The sequence below is a fragment of the Motacilla alba genome, chromosome 13 (assembly GCF_015832195.1).
Source record: "Motacilla alba alba isolate MOTALB_02 chromosome 13, Motacilla_alba_V1.0_pri, whole genome shotgun sequence".
Classification (NCBI taxonomy): Eukaryota; Metazoa; Chordata; class Aves; order Passeriformes; family Motacillidae; genus Motacilla; species Motacilla alba.
Window position 1 is genome coordinate 15,306,318 of NC_052028.1, and position 17,189 is coordinate 15,323,506.

Here is a 17,189-nt window from a genome sequence, read left to right on the forward strand (position 1 = left end):
GGGCCAATGGGTACAGAAATGCATTTTAAAGATCCAAAAGCTTTAGCAGAATTGAGTCACCTCTGCAGATGTCAAGTGTTATTCCTGTAATTTACAGCTTGACTTTAAATGCACAAAAGGCAGGGTGTAATTCCATTACAGCAAGTAATGAAACCAATACTTTTCCAGACATCAATATTGTTTAGAAAGGAATCTCAGTGGATTAACTGATGAACAGAGATTAAATTAGTTAGAAAAATAGCTAAGAAATTGAGAAGTTGATTTTCCCATGCTGGGTCTGTATAGGAGTATCACACACACAAAATTGCCTTTCTTGCAAAGAATAAAATGCAAGTAATACTCCCAGAGACACAAAATATCTGGCTTCTCTTGACTATATTTTACCAACCTTGACACTTCTCCAGTTATTTGCATTTCTGTACTCTTTCCTCTGTATTTCCAGGATCCATCAAGGACTGGAAATAAAATATCCAAGGACAGAGAAGAAAGGAGGATAAAGACAGGGGGGAAAAGGAAGCAAACCTTGTGATAAATTATCTTAAAGGACATCAAAGGAAATCCTGAGAATCCAGCAGCTTCAGATGATTCATTTAAGAGACAAATAAAATCTTTTCACTGCCAAATTCTGTTTCCAGAGAAGACAGTGCCTACATCAAAACTGCTCTGTTTTTATTAATTGATTGAACCCGTGTTTATGTTGTTGGAATTGAAACCTGATTTAAAGCACTTGTTTGGATCTAGGATTTGGATCTAGGATTAACTGAAACCAAGCTCTGCTCCACGATGCCAATCTTTCAGTGATATAAAGGTTCAAAGGTTGGCTCCAATGGTCTTGGAGGTCTTTTTCTTCAATGATTCATAAAATAGAATCTGCAGTGCAAGGCTGAGTCTGGACTTCACCCAATTCTCTCTTCCATCAGCTGCATGGTGGGGCTGAGTTCTTTCAGGTGGTTGCTTTATTTGGGGTTTAAACAGGGCTTGCAAAATGCCTTTTCATGGCAGATATTTAATTTACAGATATTCTGTAAACTGTGTCTCTCCTCTTTGCAGAGGGAATAGGATTGGACGTGTTCAGAACACATAAAGGAACGGGTGACAGAAAATGCAAATGCCAGGGAACAAAAATACCTCCCAAATGAATCACCACGAGCAAAAAGTGATGCTGAGAGAGCAGGGGATGTCTAAGAGAGAAAGGCATCAAGGAGAGGGCTTTACCACACCTGGAGAAGTGAATTTATACACACACAGGGCTGTAGTTTCTGCTTTTAAGCCAGTCCCACCACTTCTCATTTAAATTTATTTGACTATCTAGTAAAACTCAGCATTAGAAACTTGGGGGTCCTGTGGGAAGAGAAGTTGAGCTATTTTTCAACCTGATAAATTCAGTTTGTGGTGTGGAAATGCCAGTTTGGATGCTCAGCTGTGCTACCTCTGCACCAGGAGGTCGATGAACCTGACACACCTGAGCCCTAAAATCATGAACATAAAAATAACAATGTCTCCTGACTGTGCTTCCCCAGAAATTGCTGGAGTGGGGGTTAAGGCTGGATGGGAGTTTAGTGCATGACTTGAGGCTGATTTTACAGCCTTTAAACACTAATTTACTTTCTATGCTCACAAAACCAGATGACACCATGGTTTTCCTCCATAAGAGTTTGAAGGTCCTCCCTGTTCACCCTAAAGGCTCCAAGTCCAGAAGTTTAAGCCTCCACGGTTTTTGGCTTCAAGTTGCACTCAAGCACCTTTGCACAGCAACGGCAACAAAAAGGGGCATTCAGAGAATCACAGAACCCCAGAGGCTGGAAAAGAACTCTAAGGCCATCAAATCAAAGTGATCATTACTAAATAAAGTGGGAATACAACCACTGTACCCCCAAACCCCTCAGCTTTACCTGCACCAGGCTGCCCAAACCCAGGGTGTCCAGCACTGGGATGAGCAGTTTGTTATTCCTCAGCACTGAGGGATTTTTTTTCCATCCAGAAAGGCAGGTGAGACTCAGCAGTGCCCTTTGAGAGGCCCTCAGCAGCCCTGGGAGCCCAGGAGAGCTGGCTGGGGACATTCCCTCCTTGTTCCCACCCGTGCTGGGCAGCTGAGGAGGGAGACAGGGCAGCCCCTGTGGAATCCATACCTCCCTTTCCTCCTGTTTTGCTCCACTCCAGCTTCACCTTTACATTTTTAGAAGGGAGATTTGTGCAGGCAGATCCACTCCCTCAGCCAAAATAAACTCCTTATCGTTAAACCAGAAAAGAATAGTAAAGAAAATAATAGGAATAAAAAAGAAAATAAGTAAGAAAAGTGAGGGCAGCTTCTGCTTTCAAAGCCAAGGCTTAAATCACCAGCTGAAAGAGCAAACCAAGACCTTTCCCTCAGTTCCTAACATGTTCCAGGTTCATTTTTCCCTCCTGGTTCATTGTGCTCAGAGGCAGCAGAGCCCTGCTGGTCCTTTCAGCTGCAGCACCCAGAGCCACCCAGTTTTCCCTCTTTATAAACAGGGGCTGCCCAGCAGCCCTTTCATTTCTAGAACTTTCCTTTTTCCCCACCAGCTCTCCCCCGGGAGTGCTGGGGTCTTTTCTGATTTCTCTTCATGAACAGCACAGAGCCACAATGGTAAGAGGTTGGAGTTCATTAATTAGCTCTCTTTGCCTGAGGAAGAGAAGGCTGAAAAGAACAAGCTTTTATTTTATTTTTTTTTTAAAAAGAAACCCAGTCCACAGCCTGCAATTAGGAATGAACATCACCTCAATGAGTTCTCTAATTACTTGCTACAATGCAGATGCAATGACTGGGGATGATGGGGGGGTTAAAAGGGAGAAAACCACGCTCACGTTTGTCAGGCATCAAACATCTGTATCTGCTGAAATATTTTTCCATCTTCCAGTTTCCTGTGGGATGTGGGTGTTGAGGGCAGAAGGACCTTTCCAGCCTGGACAAGACAGTGCAGCCTGCTCGAGTGGAAACCCAATAAATGACATTTGGCCTTCCTGAGGCAACTGGTGGCATCAGGCTCCTCTTCCTAAACCACACGGAGGCTTTGCCATGAAGCCAAACAACCCCCTGACCCCCTTGCACCTCTCCCGGGATTTACAGTGAATTTAAAAAACAGTATCTTCAATTTTTATGAAAAGAATCAGATCAGAGCTGGTACAAACTGCTGGAAATCACCACTCAGGCTCAGAGCAATGTGCTCTCAGGAACTGAGCTCCAGGAGCAGCTCCAGCCTGGATGAAACAACTCCAATAAGGATTTATTAAAGAACAAAGGTGCTTTGTTGCCCCAGATATGATGAAGAAAAGGGGACCCTATTTTGTCCTTTCTGCCTTTCCTTTCAAACCCACACCAGTGACTACACACCTGCTGAATAGATTTTGAAGCTCCCACCAGCTCTGAAAATGTAATTTTTGATAATCCACTGATTTTCACTGCTTAAATAATCCACTTTTACCGGCCCAGTTCCCAATGTCTCTGCGTGTGTTCTTTGATCATCAGTTGCTACCCTTCACAATATTTTTTTATCAGAACTAAATTCCTTTTTTTCCCATTGAAATAAGGATCCTCAGTGCTCAGTCTTCACCAGTAACTGCATTCCTGAACTTTTGTTCACAAGGAGTTTTCAGCAACAATGCCACAGCAGCTGCCCAGTGGGTGGTGATGGAGTGAAAATTCATATAAGGTGGAGAGAAACTTTCAGCTGCAAAATAATGGTTTAAGTATTACCACCTCTGTAGAATAGCAGAGGAAAACTCTGGATTTAGTAGGCAAGGAGGGAGATCTGCTGAAACCCAGACAGGACATCTACCAAATATTTTGTTTTAAAGATGCTGATTCCCTATGGAGAACTTTGAAAACAAAATATAAAATGCAAAATGCAAAATACAAAACACAAAACACAAAAATACAAAGAGCAAAATATAAAATACAAAATACAAAACCAAAAGTTCCCAATCTCCCCAGCATTTTTGGTATTTATCTTTGAGGGAAAAAACCCAGGGCATCAAGAGGCACAATGTCAATATAAAAGGATCAGGTGCCATAAAATTTGTAACAACAGCACGAGTGGAGTGATCACAGCACTGGAATGCTCTGCATCTGACCCATTTATCAACATCATTCCAGTGATGGGAATGAAATCCCAGAGTATTCAGTATTGCTGCCTCAAAATGAAAGAAAAAAAAGGGCTGGGAATGTCACCTGGGCAAACTGAAGATGTTTTGAACACCAGCCTTTCCCCTGTTATTCAGAAAACTCTTAATTGTTAATGGTTACATGTCATTAATAATGGGCACTCCAGAGAGGTAGGGGGACATGATAACACGGGGAAAGTGCTGAATTCCCCAATAAAATCCTTTTAAAGATGGGCTTTCAGAAGGATTCAGCTCTCTCTGTGCCTGTTGTCTGTTCTGCAGCCATGGCAGCTGCTCTGCCCCTGGGGAGCAGAGCCGAGGACAATTCCACACAGAACGCTGGTGGGTGGCAGCCTGCTGCACGTTCCCAGCTCACCCAAAGCAGAATTGCTGGGCTGTTTCCCCTGTTCTGCACCAGATCTCGGTTCTGGGCGTGGTTCTGGAAGGTTTCTCCCAAGACAGAGCTTTTTTGGAAATGCTTGGACCTCCAGATTCCTCTCAGAGGCTCTGCAGGGCTGGAATTTCTGCCAGTTCTTGTGTCTGACTCAAGTGTTGGGCAGTGTGGAAGAGCAGCATGGCCCGGTTTGGATGAGCCATGGAAAAGCTGCATGTCCAAGGCTGGATGAAGATTCCCAATTTTCTGAGTTTGCAGCTGCAGAAGGGCACAGCACAGCCTGGCACCTCCTGAGCAGCTGAGAACAACACCTGGAGACCCACAGGAATTTGTACAAGGAACTGGGCAGGGCTGCCTGCTCTGAGAGCCCAAAAGTGACAGAAACAACCCCAAATGTAGGGACACAAATCTCCAGATGTGTCTGATTCACTTCTAATTTCACTCCAAAAGGAGCAAAAGCAGCTGGAAAATCAAATTCTGAAAGGAGCCCCCTCATCCCAACAACCAAGAAATTGCAATCTGTGTTAAACAAAAATAAACTCTGCCTCTGTAGAGCAACATTTCAGATTGTTCTTGGCCTTCTGGTTCAGCAGGCTCAGTCTCTCACTCTGCCTCACATTTATAATTAATGCATTTGGATTAAAGAATTATCCAGGAATTTCTTTTTTAATCAACAGGGTCCCTTCTTGCATTTAAGGCAGGAGTTCTTGAAAAGGAAATGTTTCATATATTTTATCAGACTGAACCTGGAGAATCCTGCAGGCTCGGCTGAGGTTTTTTCAGTAAGCACCAACCCTGCTTATCTCTCTGTAACACCTCTAATTCTGTTTTGTTTTCTAGAAGCATCTTCTTTGTGCATGTGTGTCAAAGAGGGTGAACACGAGTGAACTTGAAAACCATCAGCAATCTGCCACATCTTGTGGAAAAGAGGAAATGCTGCTTGTAGGAATTGCCTCTGCTGACGATCCAGCTCACACCTGCAATCTTTATCAAACAGCTGATAAAGACATCTTTGCCATCAACATTTCACAGAGGCAAAGTGCTGAATGCAGGCTGCAGGAGGGGAATTCAGCTTTGTTTTGGCTGGGTCATAAAGAGCAGAGCATCACCACGGGGTGCTGGGTCAAGCATGAGCTTTTACATTTCCGATCACATGCACAGCATGCACCTCGAAGTGCAGACACAGCTTTAGATTTGGTTTGCTCTATTGTAGGTTTGGTTGTGATGTTGAAATAACCCACAAGCCGACACTTGGAAATGGGTCTGAAGCATCCAACCCAAATTCTGCAGCTGGGCCACCTGCCTGGCACCTTTTTGGGATGGGCAGCCACACTTACAGCCTTTCTAGCACCAAAAAGCTGAGCTAAAGGCTTGATAGGAATTGTGAACAGCTCTTGGTGATTGTTGGACACATCATGCAGGGCTGTGAGCCTTAATCCTGCCCTTAAACACATTCCTCAGGTGTAGCCAAACTTTCCTTGCTCTGGAACCGGAGGCACTGAAAGGAAGCAAAGCGTTGGGCTGGGCTTTGCTGGTCAAGGCTGGATTTTATTTCATTTTTTAGGCTTGATCTCTCCAGATCCTCCTGAGGTACATAATTTGTAGGCTATAAAAACAACAAACTTTGTTGGCAGGTCCTGAGAGCACTGCAACTCACATTACAGGGCCTCTGCTTTATTTGCTTGTGTCATCTACTTTTTGTTGAGTACAGTGAGAAAGTTTCATTTAATTAAGAGAACAGTGGGAGCCCTGCTGTGTTTAATTAAACTACCATAAAGCTCAATAGTCTGTTCTAAAACTTGAATTACAACCGACATGACTTGTTTTGGTTTGTCTGGCTGTCATCAGAGAATGGATTTGATGATGAGTCAGTCTCTGGTCAGGCCACCCTGAGAATTCATTAATAAGTTAAAACATGGAGCTGTGTCTGCTCCACCTCCTCGTTTTGATGCTTTCCTAGAGAAGCCAAGCATATAAAGCCACTCAAAGGGTGACAGTTCCTGCCATGGGCTTTTTCTTCCAAAATAAAAGTGGCCACAGTCATAATCTTTTACCTGCTCACTTACCCACTTTACCAAGCTGGAAGTTGTGACAAATTTCAGCCCAGTTATTTACAGCCTGTGAAAACTGTGTGCAACAATTGTGTGATATCACCAGGGAAAGTGACAGTAACTTCAACTACAAGTTTACAAACAATTCAAAACCGGATAAAAGTAGCAACATTTTCTAGTCAAACAACAGGATTTGCTGTAAAATAAATGTAGATTATGAAGATGCTGAAAAAAGAACATGTATTAGTATTTTACCACCACTTGATAACAGAGTTAACAAGAGACAAAAGTTCAGCTAAAATAGTGCTTTTTAAATATACTTGCAAGATACTCCTTCATTTTGCTTTCAGGCACTTACAAAAACAATCCCCCACAAACCCAGCAGTTATTCCTGCAGATTTCAGCATGTGCTCTGCAAACAAGAAATAATTATAGCTGAGCAGTGAAAGAGCTGGGGTTTTTTAGTCACCTCATTTTCACATCTCATTTGGGACTCGTTCCACCCCGCGCTGCCAAAGTCTTGCAGAGAGCATCCCCCAAAGGCATAAAACTCCCAGCGTTTGCAGAAGGAATAATTTTCCTTTGAACAAAGGGAGCAGCAGCTCCTGGAGCTGCCTGGTGCAATCCCAGTCCATGGCTGGCACTCACTCCCTTCACGTCTCCCTTGCACTGTTACAAATCTGCCAGTTAAAAACTCTGTGCAACTCCAGAACGTATTGTCTGGAATGAAACAACCAATTATTTCTTCAGGTTTTGTGGCATAATATCCTAGGAAACCAGCAATTACAGAATCAAAGTGGCATCAAATGGCGTAGAAAGGAGTGAGCATGTATTATTCTTTAAATAGCAGTTACATGAACTCATAATAAATGGGTATTAAGTGCTAAATGTATGATAAGTAATTTTTGACAATGTAATTATCCAAACAATACAAGGGAAAAGTTGTGAGATGGAATTGTCAAATTCTCTTGTACAAGTGCTGGGTGAAATTACAATTATTGAGCACTGGCTTCTAGTCACGACCACTTTGGGAATAAAGCAGAGTGAGTTTGTGTGTGCAAGCAGCACGTTTTTCTGGATTCCCAGCATCTCTCTCCTGGAAATGGCACCCACTGGTTTGATCTTTGCTGAGGCTAAGACTTTAAATTGCCCAAAACGAGTGGAAGGGAGCAGGATGCCATTTGAACCCCTGAGTATGTTACATCGTTCCTTTCCAAGAAATCCCATAATGAAGATGAACGGTTTGTAAAGGGGGATGGACTTCCAGAATTCCTGGTAAGAAGTTTTCAGCCTCTCCTGCAGGGTTGCACAGTCGTTATAGCAACAGGCTTGAAACTTGAGGAATTTCCAGAGGAGGCACACCCCAATGTGAAATAATGGGATGCTGTTGGCAGGATAGAACATTCAGTTCCCTTAGAATTCTCTTTTGGTCTCAGGAGGAGCTGGGCCACGTGCCCAGCAGGGCAGCAGACACAGCCATCAACACCACCAGACAATTCCGTGTGACAGGAGTCCCAACCTCCATCCAACAAGAATCTTCCACCAGGAGAGAGGAATTCTCTTTACACCAGAAAGAGTTTCCATAGGTCAAAAAAACCTTTGAATATTGCTCAGCTTGGTTACCTGGGAGCCAAAAATCTGTGTCATGTCCCTGCTGAACTCCCCAGAAACAGCTCAATGCTCTTGTTACTCCTTTGTTACCCAGTCTGGCTTCACCTTTCTCTACATCATTTCTCTCTCTTTCCCTGCTGCTTCCTTTTAGGTGGGAATTGCTCCAGGGCAGCTGCACCAAATATAAACCAATGGCCAGAGCACAAACCAGGCAGTGAACCCACGAGAAATTCATAAAAACAGAACAAAACTCGTTGCAGGATAAATTTGTGCCTTTAATGTGAACACCGTTTATTATTCACTAAGAGATGTAAAACAAAATTCTCTTTTGGGAAAGTTTTCTTGGTTCAAATCAAAAGTTGCTGTTGCCAAATTTGCTGGGGAAAAAAAAAAAAGGAATGAGAAAGGAGTTTTAGCTTCCAGCAAACATCTTTTTTGGACTCACTCCAAGAATCTAAGTGATAAGAAGTCACTTCTGTTCTGCACGTTGCCATTTCCAGCTGTGGAACCGTGCAGTTCAGAAATCCAGATCTGAGCATTTTCCTCCTCCTCCAGAGAAGACTGACAGCTTTATCTTGGACTGGGACTCTGTTCAAAAGATGCTTTTTAAAAATAATTATTTTAAAAATTTGTTGTCTGACTTAATTAAGAGTTCAGGAGAAAACAGTAACATATTTGGAGAAATAACAGAAACTTTACTTCAGTTCTCTTTTTTTTCCTTCAGTAACATCTGGCACCATATGTTAAAACAGTTTGCTCTTCTTTGCTAATCAACAATGAAATTTTATAATTAATTTTCAGATTCACACGACTGAAGGATCTGAATAATGAGCTTCCCACATTTTCTCTCCATCTCCAAACCTTCCTGCCCAGACTCAGATCCTGGTAGATCAGCATCTACTTTAACTTAATGCTTCTCAAAGGACATTTCATTGTATCATAGCTGAGAGGCATTGCCCCTCATGATGGATATTTAGGAAGGATTAATTTCACCTTAAATTTAAGTAATTTTCGAAAGGACCTGTGAGACACGAGATCATAAATTCTAATGGAATTCCTTCAAATTTGCTGGGTGGAAAAACTCTCATTATTCCTTTTGTCCTGTTGTTGTAGTCTAGCTGTGCTGGGAGGGCTGTGGTTCTGAAGTGGAGAGCTTTGTCACGAAATGCCAGGAAAAGTGGAATTAAATAGGGGAATTTCTCCCAGGAAAGAGAGGAGAACCAGCTGGAGCCACTGAACAGCTGAGCCACAGCTTTGACGGAGGTCGAGTGAAGAGGACTTGGCACCAAGGAGGCTGGGCCCCAGCTGCCCCTCAGATTATTTACAATTCTCTCATCTTTGGTCCCTGCCAGGTTGGTTTTGTTGCTTCACACCATGGGTGAAGCCGTGAGTTTCTATCCCAGCACTCCAACCATCCTCACGTGGGGAGGGGAATGGGGGAGAATTGTTTGCAGCAATGGTTTCAGGGAGTGTGGTGGGGGGAAGTTTGGGCTGTTCTTAGTTCAGCTTAGAATTTTGTGTGCTGTTTTTTGGATGATTTTAAGACCTGAATCTGCTGGAGAATGTCTTGGATCTCTCTGGCCGCTCTGTCACCTCCAGAGACACGGGAGAAAAAGAGCTCCAACTCTGTCTGGATTTCCTAATAATTAACAGGAGTTCAATCCAAACCCAGCAGGCAGGAGCACATTGGGGCTCCTGTGTCACACGACTGGGCTTTGTACAAGAACAGAACTGCAGAATGGAGGAACCCTTGTAACAGCGATTTCCAGTGCTCATGCCAGCCCCAAACCACTGGAAAAATACAAAGGGAATGATGTGCAAGGCTCTGTGACTGAAGGGAGGCAGAGGGTCCTCACAAGCCTTTGGGATGGGATGTTTCATTTCCTCTCTGCTTGCACAGTCACAGAGGGGTGAGGTCCCTCCTGGGAGCCCAGAGGAGGCAGGACTGGAGCCTCCCTGTGCTCCCAGGGCAGGTGCTGTGCCCCATTCCCAGGTGGAACACCCAGGCAGCCCCACGGGGCTGTCAGGAGGTGTCTGTGATCTGTGGGCTCACACAACCACCCCCAGAAGGAAAGGGAGCTCTCCTTCCCCCAGTGCTGACTTTTCAGGAAGATCTTTTTCCAGATGCTGAACCCAGAGCTCTCCTGAGCTCTGCCAGGTGCCTCAGCCCCATGGGGAGCCTTGGGGTGACCACCCAGCCCCATGGGGCTGTGGCAGGAGAGCAGGCAAGCTTTGCATCATGCCAGCCTGTTCTCCCATCCCTGGCATGCCTGGCACTGGACTGGGCAGACTGGGATGGATTTCTCAGGGGGAGCTCTCAGAGCTGTCAGTGTACGCGCTCATTACGGATGTCAGAGACAGCAAACAAATCCCAGTGATTGTAGGTAACTGATGCAATTAATTACCCACATGGCAGGCTCTTTCTCTGGCAAATTCTGTCACCCTGTCCCCTGAAAGTAACACAGATATGTGTTCCTTGCCTACATTTCTTGCTGCTGTAAAAAGAAAGATGTTTTCACAGCAGGTGTGGTGGATTGAAAGGGGAAGAAAACGCAAAACATCTGGAGGAAGGCTTCAAACATTACATAACTGCATATTTGTGTACAGAACAAATTCTTCTAATAACTGATCCAGGAAAACACATTCTCTGTGCATGTTTAAATGGGATTTTATAGGCTTCTCAGGACCCCTCTAACCAAGACATAAATATGCCACCGTGTGTCAAGTGTTATTAAGCTTTCAGTGACAGCAGCCTGAACCTTACAAGCTGCAAGCGTGACAAAGAACAGATTTCACTGCACATCAGATCTGCATCTTAATCACAGAACTGTTCTCCCAGATGCTTTAGCAGGAGAGCAGCTTCCCCACATTGTTTGTCAAGTATTTATATATTTACAGCTCCTGAAGGCATCCCCTGCTCCCCAGGGAAGGAATAAATCTTCCCCAGAGCACTACACCGAAACCATGAAGGAAGAAATGTGGCTTTACACCTGCCAGCATTTCCTCCAGCAGGGTTAGAGTGTGCATTCACAGTGATATATTATGAATATTCACCTAGAAGCGAGTGATTTCTAACCACTAAAGGATGGTCCTCTTGGGCCATTGTATAAGTAGGGAGTCACTCTTTTAACTTAAAAATGCAATCAACCTCCAAGAAATACTTGGCAAAGGTTGTTGCTGTTGTTCGTGAATTGCCCATTAATCATGTTTCTACAGCACAAAAAAAAAAAAAAGTTGTGAATTATCCACTGTTTAAAAGATATGAACCTTTTGGCACAGTGGTTACATTGCTGTAAATGGCAGAACAGCAGAAAGGCTCTGTTAACACAAACAGAAGGTTTAAGGTTTATGGATTTCCACATCCACATTCAGACACACAATTTATGTTTATGGGCCTTGATATAATAAGCTACTTGCAAAACTCCAGCAGTCGTTTTTTTCTGGTGCTGTATCCATGTGAATAAATGGAGAAAAAGGAGATCTGCACTAAACTAATGAACCCTTCGGATTAGAGCTGCTGTTTAAATGAAGCTCAAATGCCTTATAAATACCACCTACAAACCAAACATTATTATTTCTATTCACATAGGAGAGGGGGTTGTGAAAGAATATGGGATAAAATAAACCTCAGCTATGAAACTAAATGAGAATCAGGTTTGCAGAAAATATTCCCACAGAACTGCTCATGGAACTGGGTTCTCTGGTAAACACCTGCTTGGGTCTTTAGCAGTTTCAACGTTTTCAAGGAATTAATCTGAATTTGCCCCAAAACTTTTATCACAGAATCCTCTATTAAACGGGGAAGGTGATTTGTTTTCCTTCAAGTGGCCTTTTGCAGGGAAAAGGTTCAGTCTGTTTCTCCTGAGTCTCTGGGAGGAACATTTTCCTCCCATTCAGGGCAAAATCAATACAAACCTCATTTAAAAGCCATTAGAGTCCCTGAAGAGACTTCCTTCTCACTAATGGCCTCTGAATCGAGGCCCTGGGTGTGTTACACACTTCAGGCTGCTCCCCTGCATTTGTCTCCCTGTTATAAACTCTCCCTCAACTCGTGATTTGGAATCAAATACAGGCACGAGGCTCATTTAACAATTTTTAGCATTAAGCTCCTCAATTGCATTTCTCAGAGGGAACAACATCAGCAATGTTTCCCTCCAGTGATTACACCGAGTCTAAATATTCTGCACACTGGGGGCTGAGCAGTGGTTCAGCGAGAAGTGGCTCATTTACTTTGGTGCTTACCAAGTATTTCCTGCTTTCAAGAGTCAAACCACAACGGTGCACAGATAATCGTGCTGCCACATTGCTAGAGAGATCAAACATTTCAAATTAACCTTTTAAAAGGGGTATATGGAAATAGCCGTTATCTGGGAAGCACAGCTCCGCAGCTCCTTTTGTCACAGTTTATGGGTTTTAATTCAGTCCTTAATTCCTTATTATTGCACCCCTTATCTGAACGGCTGAAAGTTAGTCTTACCATTTATTTCTGCTGCTCTCGACGATTATAACGCAGCTCCACATTCATGGAATTATTGAACAATTTGGGTTGGAAGAGACGTTAAAAATCATCTCGTTGCACTCCCTGCCCCTTCCACTACCCCAGGCTGCTCCAAGCCCCATCCAGCCTGGCCTTGGGCACTTCCAGGGATCCAGGGGCAGCCACAGCTGCTCTGGGCACCCTGTGCCAGGGCCTGCCCACCCTCACAGGAAGACTTTTTCCTAAATAAATAATTTCTTCCTAAAAATATTCCATCCCACAAGAAATCCGCCTTTATCATGCAGTTTCACTCGCAGTCATTTATTTACCTGAAGCAGATCCTCTAAATAAGAATATCTATAATTGTGTCACACTCATTTTTCAACCACTTCTACTTTCCCATTCCGTTTTATTATCCAACCCAATTGGTTCTGTGTGATTTAGTTTCCAGTGGGGTTCAGAGGCACAGCAGCAGAATATCATCACAGCCAGGCAAGCCAGGTCCCCTTTTGGACCCCATGACATTATTTTCTACTCCTATCTCATACCACTTCTACTTGTGTGGGTATTTCACCTTCAAGGAGAGGCATTATTTTAGGCAAGTATTGATTTTCCCAGCTCCTGTCTTATCCATCTTCTGCTGTTGGGCATTTTTCTTTTGTCAAATGATTGTTAAGCAGCAGAAGACATGATTTAATTTTGAAGCAGCATATGTTTGAGTACACAGTGTTTTCATAACTTCTCTGACTGGTGTTGATTGACTTATTTGCTGTTTGTGCCTGTGTATTAATTTGATTCCTCGTGGATGATCTCATTAGAACATGACAGCAATCTGTGGTGCAGAATCATCTCCACAGCTCAGCTCACATTCCCATTATAGCTTTCAAACTTCTGCTGCTTTACTGCATTACCTGAATTTTCCTGTGTTCTCCTATTAGCTCTTCACCGAGTTACCCAACCATGATAAAGCTAATTTTGATAGCAAAATGCAAAGTGCATTTCTTGCCAGCCCCTGGTCTGTGGGAGGTGTTTGGTTTCATTGAACCTGGACATTCTAACAAAACTGTCTCACTTCATTAACAATGCAAAATAAAATTTTTTTCCAGTGGATCTTTTTTTTTCTAAGTTGCTTTTTAAAATTAAATACAAAGGATCAGATGCTGGTTTCAGTTTTGTTTGGAAAAAACTCCAGAGAATTTAGAGAGTTTATCACACTGTAAATGAAAGCAGTCTGGCTGGGAAGATAGCAATAACTCTAAGAAAATATTTTGCCAGAGGTTTTCAGCCCAAACTGACTTTTCATTGTAACTGAAACAGCTTTATGCAAATTGTAAAGTTCTATTTACCAAATAACTTCTCCTCAAGCAGAATTTAGAGGGAGCTGCCTGGCTGCAAGGTACTGCTCAATTCCCAGCAGACAGCACTTTCCATTTGTATTCATGGGCAGAAACTTCAGCTGCTCCAGCTTGGAGAATGAATGCTTTATGATGATGTTATGGATTATATATTGTCTGAGGAATCTCTAATAAGCAGCCAAGTTTAATGAGTGTCCATCAGTCACATCTCTGCCAGTGACCTCCATTAAATCTTTTTGGAGTCAGAAGAAATAAGTAAAGGAGGACTTCAGCCAGGAATTTTTCAAAGAACTGTCTTGGGACCTCCATTTCCCATTTTGCTTTCTTCTGTTTGCAGTCTGTGGGTCACATTCTTTTAAATCAAAAGGAGCTTCAGTCATAGCTCAAGCTGTCTTAAAATGCTGCTCCAAACTACAGAGAATGTGAATAAAACTCACACCAGAATGTGAACAAAACTCACACCAGCATGTGAATAAAACACAGACCAGAATGTGAACAAAACTCACACCAGGATGTGAACAAAACTCACACCAGGATGTGAATAAAACACAAACCAGAATCTGAGCAAAACTCACAGGACTTTTGAGGGGTAACAATTTTCAAGAGAACAGTCCCTTGATGACCAAGCTACAGAAGAGTTGCAAAAAAAAAAGTGAAGGGTTTCAGCTGAGTCCCACACTGAGTTTCCTGATTTTTCTTTACCAGGCACTGTGTCCATCCATCCATCCATCCATCCATCCATCCATCCATCCATCCATCCATCCATCCATCCATCCATCCCTGCATCCATCCATCCATCCATCCATCCATCCATCCATCCATCCATCCATCCATCCATCTCCTGTTTTGGATCCAGGAATTCCCACTTGCTGGTGATATGGAACCAGGCCAGCAGCTCTTCCTCACATGAGAGTATCTAGGCCAAAATTATCATTCTTGAATTTTTCATTCAATGCCAAAATTGCACTTGAGAACAGTTATTGTGTGAATCATTAGTCGTGCTTTTTTGATGAGAAGATTTTTAGAGCAAAATCGTTGGTCCTACAGCCTGTGGCTTCTAATCACTTTATTTTCACTTTAGAGATTTTTTTTTTCCTTAGAAACCCCTATATCCCCTTTTTCTTGAAAAATGAAATCCTGGGGAAAATCAGTGGTGAGCAAGTTTTTTGACAGAGGGGAACTAGAAAAAGGGCTTCAGGGGAAAAACAATATTAGCTGCAGAAGGGTTTATCTCACAGCTTTGTTTGTTTAAGCAGACAGACATGCTTTATATTTGTGAAAATGCAAAGCTGCTCCTGCTTTGAAGCTGAAGGGCCCTTGGCCTTCACTTCGCTTCCTCTGACACACTGTGTTAAAGGTTTTAGGTTTATTAAAAGATATTAAGAGGTGATTTTGGACCGGCATGTGCTGGGGATATGGTGTTGGTGGTTTGTGGCCCTGTCTGGCTGAAATGTCCTGGCTGGGCTGGAACCACTGAGTTCCACAGCCCAGGGGATCCCTTGCAGGGACAGAGTGGGGAAGAGCCCTGCCTGACCCACTCTGTGTCCCTTTTCCTATCTGCACCTCTTGGATCCATGGAAATTCCCAGAAATCATCACCAAATGACAGCAGGTCCTGGAGGTGCTGCACCACAGGTTGAACAAAAGGAATTCTGATGTGAATATTTGCATGGAAGACTACTGGGTCAAGCTGGAAATTTTTAATTTGTTCTTCTGAAGCACAAAATCTCTGTGTTTTTGAGCTCTGTTTATGTGGTGTGGCACAGCACAGCATCCTGGATCAGCTGGAACCTGGATCAGCTCCTCTGCCCCACCATGGACGTGCTCCAGTGGACAGATCTGGGCAGAGAAACACAACTTTCTGCTTTTTCTTCAGCATTCCTCCCTTGGGGCATCCACAATTCCCCCTTGTCCTGCTGTCTTGGCCCAGCTCTTCTTCACATCCCAAAATGTGTGAAAGATAGAAGCAGGAGCAGAAAGCAGCATAGAAAAGCTGCTTTTTCTGGGTTGTTGTTTTTGTTGTGTTTTCAGAAATTCTTGCTTCATTTTCTTGTGGAAAAGCCCTTTCTTAAAGAACCAGCCTTGCACACGTAACCTTCAACACATGATTTGCTCCACACTGAGCTGGTTTGATAAAGACTCCACAAAAAGATGCATTCCCCATTATAAACACACTGATTTCAAGGCCAAATAAAACCAGCAGAGAGTGGGAAGGAGACCCATCTCTCCCTTTCTCTGTAGGCTTTCCAGTGACAGGCTCTTGCTGGTTATTTGACAGAAGCCATCAGCAGGCATCCTTGGAGGTGAGCATTTAATGTAGGATTCATTTTAGCTCTTGATTCAGTGGCAATTATTCCTTGAACATTATCAGTGAAGTGACACTAATGCACTCAGCATTCTGCTGCTTTCAGAGATCACACCTGGTGACAAAATTGGGAGAAAGGAAGCACTGGAGCAAGAGAAACCAACTTACATTCAGTTAAAATTTATTTATAGGCCGGTGTTTCTGAAACAGATCCTATCTTTTTTCCTTTAGCGCATATATTTTATATATTTATCTCTCACACTTGTGAATTGTGGGACATCTCATGCCTGGAAGTTCAGCTTTTGAGGAGACCAGGGTTGGCAGATGAAACCTGAACCACACAAAAGTGTTTCTCATCTACCTCACGCTGCTGAGCCTATGAACCAAGCATGGCCAAACTGTGTTCTCTCCCCAAAACCATGGTCATCATATTGAACCAGACTCATATTTCTGGTTTACCGTGCAGAACCTAACAAAAGAAGAGCCACTAAATTTGTAACAGAATCTTTATATTCAGGTACACCCATAAAAAAGTAAAGAGTGGGAAAACTGGCTGGAAGACTCCTGGAAAGGAAAGGAAGTTGTGGAGATGCTGGATCTAGAAAAGGTGTGACTGGAGGAGAACAGGCTGTCTTTGAAATCACTTTTAGCTGGGAAAATGGGCACAGTAGCTGGATTTGCCAGTTTGTTTTGAGCCAGTTCCTCCACTCATGGACTACATCTGCCTGAGGTTCATTTGTGCAGCGTGAACAGGTTGCATTTCTCAGAAGAGCAAAGTTGGGCATCAGCTTGACATTTTGGAGGTTGCCATGGTTTCAATATTTTTATCTTCTCTTCAAGTCATTAAGATTGCATTGGCAATTTCATAACCATCA